We start from the raw sequence: 9504 nt of genomic DNA on the forward strand, positions 1-9504 counted from the left end.
AGAGGCCTTTGAAGTAGATTTCTTGTGGGGGTAGTGATAACGTGTCCTGGGAAATGGATCCTGATTTGAAACAGTGAGCCTTCAGCAATTCAGAGCCTGAATATACTGATATTAGTTGATTAATGCAATAAGTCAGTTATTTGTTGCTCAGAGAACAGAGGTGGATGATGTCTAAGTGAGGGGCTGGATGTAGCAAAAGATAGGTTGTAGTCCACAGTACCTTATCTGGGATGTCCAATGCAGAGTACTATCTCTCTACTATCATACCACACTGGAAACGCCCAAAGCCGTCCGAACTTGGAAGCTAATCAGTGTTGGGCTGGGTCAGTACTCAAGTGGGTGACCATTGAGGAAGACTCAGTGTAGTAGAGCACGCATTGGTCTCACGTGCTCAGTGTCTAACACTGACAGCAGATTCACTCTGCATTCTTATCTCTTTCTGCTCTCTTTTCTACTAATAATTACAATCAATATTGAGGCTTTATATATTATTATTTTGGCACCAATATAGGACAGGGTTTCATTCTGTTATTAGAACGTACCACTTGATATCCAAGTTAATAATTTACTGCATTCAGATCTAATGCCGCCAGCCAGGACTTTATTATCATTATCATATCAGCAATTTTGATAATTGTTTATATTGTTCCTTACTGTCTTTTCTCTCATTAACCACTAAGTATCTTAATTTTGTGATAATAAAAATTGATTTTAAATATCATATCTTATCTTGTTTAGTCTATACATTGTTTAAAGTTAAGAGTGCACCCAAAAAAGAGTCTTCTTTTCTCCCTGTTGTTGTATGTCTTAATACTGACTCAGGGTGCACCACCAAACTGTTTAAGAAATAGAAAACCTAGTTTTCTTGGTATTTTCTATTTTTGGTACTGATTAAATTGTATCCCTATTACATCCTGTGCGGTATTCCCCAAACATATTTGTATTCTCAGGTTTGCTATCCTCCTGCAACATTTTCAGTTTCAGGCCTTACCATTTGGACTGGCCACAGCTCCCAGAGTGTTCACCAAAATGATGGTGGCAATGGCATCTTATCGCCGTCATCAGGGGATAAGGATTTTTCTCTACCTCTACAACTTATTAATCCTGGCACAGTCTCAGGAATTGCTTCAGTGTCATCTGCGACAGACAATAGCTTGTTTGCAGAGACACAGTTGGCTCATAAATTGGGCAAAGTCATCCCTGGTTCCGTCACAACGAATGACTCACTTGGGGGATGTGTTGGATTCGAGTCTTCAGAGAGTAATTTTACCTCTGAACAAAATATCCAAAATTCAGTCAAGGATTCAGGAGCTGCTACACAGTCAAAAGGTATCCATTCATGCAGCAATGCGTGTGATGGAGTTGATGGTGTCAACATTCGACATGGTGGAGTATGCTCAGTTCCACTCGAGGCCTCTGCAACATCTGATTCTTACCAAATGGAATGGTTTTCATCAGACAGACAATAAAAACGCAGACTATGGTTCTTCCTGGTAGCAACAGACATCCCATCTGGACAAAAGGGAGACTCTTTTGGATATCAGATTGGGAAATTCTGACAATGGATGCCAGCCTTCAGGGCTGGGGAGCGGTGTCAGGAAGGAGTTGCTTCCAGGGTCAGTGGACCAAGGAAGAAAGTTGCCTGCCAATAAATATATTGGAATTTCAAGCCATATATATGGCACTGATTCAGGCAAACGACATCCTTCAGGGGAAATCAGACCAAATCAGCTCGGACAATGCAACGACAGTAGCGTACCTCAACCATCAGGGAGGAACTCGCAGCCAAAATGCAATGAAGGAGGTAAGTCACACGTTCAAGTGGGCAGAACTTCATCATCCAGCCTTCTCCGCAGTGTTCATTCTGGGAGTCCTAAACTGGGAAGCGGAATTTCTCAGTTGACACGCCATTCATGCAAACAAATGGGCTTTACATCCCGAGGTCTTTCAAATTCTGGTAGATAAGTGGGAGTTACCGTAGATAGATCTCATGGCGTCCCGTCAGAACAACAAAGTTCCTGCATACGGGACAAGAACAAAGGATCTCAAAGCAATCTTTGGGGATGCCCTGTCAGTGAGATGGGACTTTCGTCTGGCCTATGTGTTTCAACCAATTGGCCTTTTACCCAGGGTGATACGAAAGGCAAAACAAGGAAGGGGCGCCGTGATACTAATACCTCCGGCTTGGCCCAGAAGACATTGGTACACAGATCTGCAGAGGCTGTCGATGGATGTTCCATTCCTACTCCCTCAACATCCAGATCTATAAAAGTTCGTGGTGAGGCGCCTGGGGGTAAAGGCCGGAAGGGCACGCGGTGGGCCCGCTCCACTGCAAACTGAGAGGTAAAGGATTCAGCACCGTATGCCTCTTTTAGCCAGGATTCCAGGAAATCCTCGGGATGTGCCCCTTCTTCTTTTTCGGGGAGGCCTACGAACCTCACGTTGTTTCTGCGGAGTCTGCCCTCCATGTCCAGGAGTTTGGCTTGCATCGTTGTGACTTGCTGTGTAACTGCAGACACCGATTGTTGCAGAGGACCGCTGAGGTCTTCCAGGTTGGAGACCCTTGTCTCGGTTTCGCCCACCCTCTCCCGTACTCGTTGGACGTCCCGTCGTAGCAGTGATAAATCACACTGCACCTTCTCCATCTTGTCCGATAGACGTTGCTTGCTGGCCGCTATGGCCTCCAGGACCTGCTGGATGGAGGGAGCAGACGGCTGCGTATTCGCCCCCGAGTCGGCCCCAGCCGATGGATCCATTCTGGCAGGGGGGGAGAGCTTAGGAGATGACTGCGTCGACTGAGATGCAGGCTGTCGAGCAAACCTCTCCAATTTAGCCGCGGCCGCACTCTGGCCGCCCCTCACCATTTTGTGAAGGCCCAGCAGTAATGAGAGTCCCGTTGTTCAGTGTCAAAAGGTATAACAGTGGATGGTAAATGCAGTATCAGCAGCACGCCAGGCACTGGGATAGCCAGATGTTATAATGAAGGGAGAAGGGGGACCAGGGGGGTCCAATGGTATAAATAAATATGTCCAGTGTGTGATATTCCAGCAGTATAAGCAGTAGGAGGCAGGGCAGCTGGGACAGTATCCAAACTTCCAGCCCAGTGCAGTCTTCACCCACACTGCACCTTGCTGTGTTCAGTACCTCAGGGAGCTGCAGGTAAAATGGCCGCCCAGCACAAGGATTTCCCCCTCTTCCCTCACTGCACCAGCCTTCAGGGGAGCAGGATGGCTTATGGTTGGGGCCCTGGGGGTGCAGGAGTGGGGTGCCGCTCCTTTCCGGTGCCGCTGGATGCTGTGTCCGCCTCGGGCGCTCGATCGTGTGCGCGCGCGCACGCGCCCGGCGGAGCTTCAAAATCGAGGCCGGGGACTGAGCTGCGGCCTAGGCCCGGAGTCCGGGCGGCCGCCGACGCGAGCCGGGAGCGCTCGCACACACCCACAGCCGCCTCCCCAGCACCGCCAGGCAGGAGAGGAATCCAGAGGAGAGCAGGATCGGAGCCCCAGGATTGTTGCAGGATTAATTATCCAGGGAGCTCCTCGATCCTGCTGCCTAGTCCTTTGCCGCCGTGGCCACGCCCCCCTCAACATCCAGATCTACTGTCTCAGGGTCCTTGTTATCACAAGCACTAGGATCGATTGTCTTTGACAGCGTGGCTCTTGAGACTTCCATCCTGAAAGCAAGAGTATTATCACAACAGGTGATTTAAACAATGCTCAGAGCAAGAAAACCTTCTTCAGTTCGCATTTATCACCGAATATGGCAAGCCTATATTCAATGATGCAGTGACCGGAAATATCCTTCAGAGTTACCAGAGTCTTAGCATTCCTTTGGGCAGGAATGGACAAAGGTCTAAGGGTGGCTTCCTTGAGAGTGCAAGTGTCAGCATTGACTGTATGGTTCCAAAAGAAAAATGCTAACCTACAGGATGTGCACACTTTTTTCCAGGGAATGCTGCACATTCAACCTCCTTTTGTTCTTCCTACAGTGCCTTGGGACTTAAGTTTAGTCTTAAAGGCCCTTCAAGTTGCCCCATTTGAACCACTAAAAAGAGTGGATTTTAAATGGTTGACAGCTGAAGTTCTCTTTCTACTGGCTATTGCTTCAGCTAGAAGAGTTTAAGATTTAGGGGCATTGGGCCTTATTCAGACCTGATCGCTAGGCTGCATTTTCATACAGCCTGCAATCAGGTCTGAACTGCGCATGCGCAGGGCCGGCGCCACCATTAGGCAGCTTTAGGCAGCTGCCTATGGGCGCTGGCACTTACAGGGCGGCGCAGAATGGAACGGAAAAATTAAGGATGTGACTGGATATGCAGAGCGATATGGGATGTGAGTTGCCCGCTCCTTGGGTTATGAGGCGCCCGCTCCGTTCACCTGATGTCGGATCTGGCTAGCCGGAGCAGGGCAGTGTGTCCATAGCCTGCGCCCGCCTCCCCGTCCTGCATTGCTAGATTGCCCGCCCCTGTGACTGGGGAGAAGATCCACTCCCCATGCCTGAACCACAAGCCATCCATGGAGCTGCTGGAGCCTGGAGGAGGTAGTGGGCGGCACTTTTACCCGGGGAGGCTGTATGGACTTCCCCAATCACTGACAAATGGCATTCTGGTGATCCGGGAGTTCTCGGCTTCCCCTCACTGTGCCGGCGGTGCCATCATGTCAACAATCCGACCACCACAGCAACACTAGCCAGATCTGACTCACACAGCAAGCCTGCCAGAGCACTAGCACTGGTGAGTGGCAATGTCACGCTGTCTCCCTGGATAGCCTACAGTGTGGATAGTACATTACAGTACATTACAGTATCACACGTTAAAATATCTGCTTTCCAGCAAGAACGCACTGCTAATCCATGGGGATTAAGTAAAAATTGTAACAGTAATCCCTAATCCATGCAACATATTGAAATAACAGTAATGCATTTTTGCCAGAACCCTGTGATCCTTGTATGTCTAATATGGGCTTGGTTTTACACAAGTGATCCGTCCTCCATTTTTTCGGGGAACAACAAGCCCTGATGATGCTGCCCTAAATTTGTGTATGTGTATATATATATATATATATATATACCAAGATAAGGCACTCAGCGGTCTTGCTTGTAAATATATCACACCATTAGCAAGGCTTTAGCAATGTTTCGTCTTTATTAGTCATTTTCAAACAGCGTAATCATTACAACATACATATTTCATAGTGTACAGTTTAAATAACTTTACCTGTCTCAGGTAATGCCCAATCAGCGGAAGCGGACGGAGGAAGTAGTATCAGCGCGGCCAGAGGCGGGAGGGAGCCCGTGGCTTCTGTGAGACAGGTAAAGGTATTTAAACTGTACACTATGAAATATGTATGTTGTAATGATTACGCTGTTTGAAAACAACTAATAAAGACGAAACTTTGCTAAAGCCTTGCTAATGGTGTGATATATTTACAAGCAAGACCGCTGAGTGCCTTATCTTGGAGAGCCTGCATTATCTATTTAAAGAGCACCGCAGCTGGATATCAGAGAAGTGAGAGTGCCGGCTATATGGAGATATATATATATATATATATATATAAACAGAGTTGGTGCGGCACTCACGGCGACTTTCAAAGAATACACTTTAGACAGCAAGATTTCAGCAACGTTTCAATGCTTAAAGCATTTTCCTCAGGCTTAAGCACTGAAACGTTGCTGAAATCTTGCTGTCTAAAGTGTATTCTTTGAAAGTCGCCGTGAGTGCCGCACCAACTCTGTTTATGCATTGAAATTTCTACATGCGGGCACCCGGTGCGTCATTTGGAGCAATTGGGAGAGCCGGCACTTGCTGAATCATTATATATATATATATATATATATATATATAATCTCCAAACCTCCCCCTAATCATAACCCTTAACCGTAATACATTAATCAAAACTGATAAACCTACCCTAATACCCTGACCCTGACCCTAAATAGCAGATTGGATGGGCCATATGGTTCTTATCTGCTGCTAAATGTTATAACCGGTATTCAATTGTGTCGCTATTCAGTTAGCCCCAATAAGCCGACATGAGCCGCATCTATTCAGGGATTTTGTTTCACCTGCCTCCTCAAGCAGGACGAAACTGAATCCCCAAAAACAGCCGTTTTCATCCAAAAACTGGTCTGTTTCTAGCAAAATCAGGCAGGTTTCACTGAACCTCTGTGTTTTCAGTAGAATTTTTTTTTTCGGGTGACCTAATTGGATAGCCTGACAAAAAAATATCAGAGAAACATCTGCAAAAAATAGTGAAAAACGTTAGTTTTTCGCTCCCGATATTTCTTTGTACCTTATTGAATACCCTATGACATAGGGCCTATGTGAAGAAAATATTTTTTAGTACTGCATTAACTCACATTTATCAAGTGGTGGCTGTGGAACATCCACACTTTTTCAGCGGAGGGGCTGGATATTGGGGAGAAGGGGGCAGGGTGCTCTGAAGATTTGCCTAGGGTGTTGAGAAACCTTGCACCGGCCCTGCGCATGCGTATGCACTGCAATGCGCAGACACGTCAGTCCGCAGCGACGGGGATCGGTGGGCAGCGACGGGATGCGCGAGAAAAGCGATTGCACGGGCGATCTCGAGGTGACTGACAGGAAGAGGCCATTTGTGGGTAGCAGCTGACCATTTTTAAGGAGTGTCCGCAGAAACGCAGAAGGGACCAGTCGTTTGAAGGGAGGGCTTCTGACGTCAGCTCCGGCCCTGATCATCGCACTGGAAAAGTAAGTACTGGGCTGTGCAGAGACTGCAGCACAACCTTCTGTTTGTGCATCTCTCCTGCACATGTGATCACACCCCTGCACAGCGATTTCCCCCTCCCCCTGAAGGCAGCAACTACCTGATCGCAGGGATGCAAAAAACGCACCCTAGCGATCAGGCCTCGACTAGGCCCATTGTTATGCTGCCCTCCTTTTCTGTTTTTTTTTTATCCAGATAGAGCGGTTCTCAGAACCGAATCTAGGTATCTTCCTAAGGTGGTATCTAAATTCCACGTTAACGAAGAAATTGTAGTCCCAGCCTTCCAAGGGCCGGACCTTTCTGCGGGAGATGCATCATTGGACATAGTCCGTGCTTTAAAGGATCTACATGGATCCAGTGCCATCAGAAAAACAGACACGTTCTTCATTCTCTACGGATTTCAGAAGAGAGGATGGCCTGCTGATAAGCAGACACTGGCGAGGTGGCTGCTAACGAAGATTCTCTAGCTGTTCTCCCTGTTCCGGCTAATGTCTCTGCTCACTCTACTCGTAAGGTAGGTCGGTCATGGGCAGCACAACGTGGTGCTTCAGTAGAACAGATATGTAAGGCAGCCACATGGTCTTCAATTAACACATTCATTAGACATTATTGCTTTTGATACCTTTGCCTCTCAGGATGCTGAATTCTCCTGTCCAATCAGGAGCGTCCCCACCACTAAATTGCTTTGGGACATACCAATGTTATTCTGTGGATAACCTGTGGACCCTGCAGGAGAAAAATATTCGTTATGGTAGACTTATTATTAATAACTCTATTTCTCCTAAGTCCACAGGATCCACAGGGATCCCACTCTGATGCACCTGATTTGAGGATCCTTTCACTCACTAACCTCTTCCTTACTGTACGGAAGGGTGTGCATGTTGGTTCTTCTAGCCTGATTAGGGCTCTCTATGATGCGCCTGCCTTGAGCTTTGGAAAACACAGGAGGCGGGGATGTAGGGACGGGCCTGTTGCATTCTGGGAGGCCGAAAGCTTTGATCATTTGGTGCCAATCCGCTGTCGCTACCTCATATCCCAATGTTATCAACGGTAAGTCTACCATAATTAATATTTTTCAGTATTTTGGAATATTTGCTTACCATAATGAGAGATCTTGGTGGATGGGAAAATTAGCCTGATCACAGAATGCATGTATGTTTCTTATATACCTTTTACACATAGCCTAAGGTAATTTTATGTACTAATTTTGTGCATGAAGCAAAGTGTGTTTACATAATGAAATTCATTTATGTTTCATATATACCTTATACACATAGCCTGAAGGTAATTTTATATAATAATTGTGTACATGAAGCATAGTTTGTGTTAGAGATGAGCGGGTTCGGTTTCTCTGAATCCGAACCCGCCAGAACTTCATGTTTTTTTTCACGGGTCCGAGCGACTCGGATCTTCCCGCCTTGCTCGGTTAACCCGAGCGCGCCCGAACGTCATCATGACGCTGTCGGATTCTCGCGAGACTCGGATTCTATATAAGGAGCCGCGCGTCGCCGCCATTTTCACACGTGCATTGAGATTGATAGGGAGAGGACGTGGCTGGCGTCCTCTCCGTTTAGAATAGATTAGAGAGACACTTGATTTACTAATTTTGGGGAGCATTAGGAGTACTCAGTACAGTGCAGAGTTTTGCTGATAGTGACCAGTGACCACCAGTTTTATTTATAATCCGTTCTCTGCCTGAAAAAAGCGATACACAGCACACAGTGACTCAGTCACATACCATATCTGTGTGCACTGCTCAGGCTCAGGCCAGTGTGCTGCATCATCTATATATATTATATATCTGTCTGACTGCTCAGCTCACACAGCTTATAATTGTGGGGGAGACTGGGGAGCACTACTGCAGTGCCAGTTATAGGTTATAGCAGGAGCCAGGAGTACATAATATTATATTAAAATTAAACAGTGCACACTTTTGCTGCAGGAGTGCCACTGCCAGTGTGACTAGTGACCAGTGACCTGACCACCAGTATATATAATATTAGTAGTATACTATCTCTTTATCAACCAGTCTATATTAGCAGCAGACACAGTACAGTGCGGTAGTTCACGGCTGTGGCTACCTCTGTGTCGGCACTCGGCAGCCCGTCCATAATTGTATATACCACCTAACCGTGGTTTTTTTTTCTTTCTTTATACATACATACTAGTTACGAGTATACTATCTCTTTATCAACCAGTCTATATATTAGCAGCAGACACAGTACAGTGCGGTAGTTCACGGCTGTGGCTACCTCTGTGTCGGCACTCGGCAGCCCGTCCATAATTGTATATACCACCTAACCGTGGTTTTTTTTTCTTTCTTTATACATACATACTAGTTACGAGTATACTATCTCTTTATCAACCAGTCTATATATTAGCAGCAGACACAGTACAGTGCGGTAGTTCACGGCTGTGGCTACCTCTGTGTCGGCACTCGGCAGCCCGTCCATAATTGTATATACCACCTAACCGTGGTTTTTTTTTCTTTCTTTATACATACATACTAGTTACGAGTATACTATCTCTTTATCAACCAGTCTATATATTAGCAGCAGACACAGTACAGTGCGGTAGTTCACGGCTGTGGCTACCTCTGTGTCGGCACTCGGCAGCCCGTCCATAATTGTATATACCACCTAACCGTGGTTTTTTTTTCTTTCTTTATACATACATACTAGTTACGAGTATACTATCTCTTTATCAACCAGTCTATATTAGCAGCAGACACAGTACAGTGCGGTAGTTCACGGCTGTGGATACCTCT

The 9504-nt window shown here is 46.5% G+C and overlaps 1 pseudogene; it reads left to right on the forward strand.

The window, feature by feature from the left end:
* The first annotated feature begins 253 nt into the window (after positions 1-253).
* On the forward strand, positions 254-372 carry LOC135054376 (5S ribosomal RNA; annotated as a pseudogene).
* The last annotated feature ends 9132 nt before the right edge of the window (positions 373-9504 follow it).

This window comes from Pseudophryne corroboree, chromosome 2 (assembly GCF_028390025.1).
Source record: "Pseudophryne corroboree isolate aPseCor3 chromosome 2, aPseCor3.hap2, whole genome shotgun sequence".
Lineage (NCBI taxonomy): Eukaryota > Metazoa > Chordata > Amphibia > Anura > Myobatrachidae > Pseudophryne > Pseudophryne corroboree.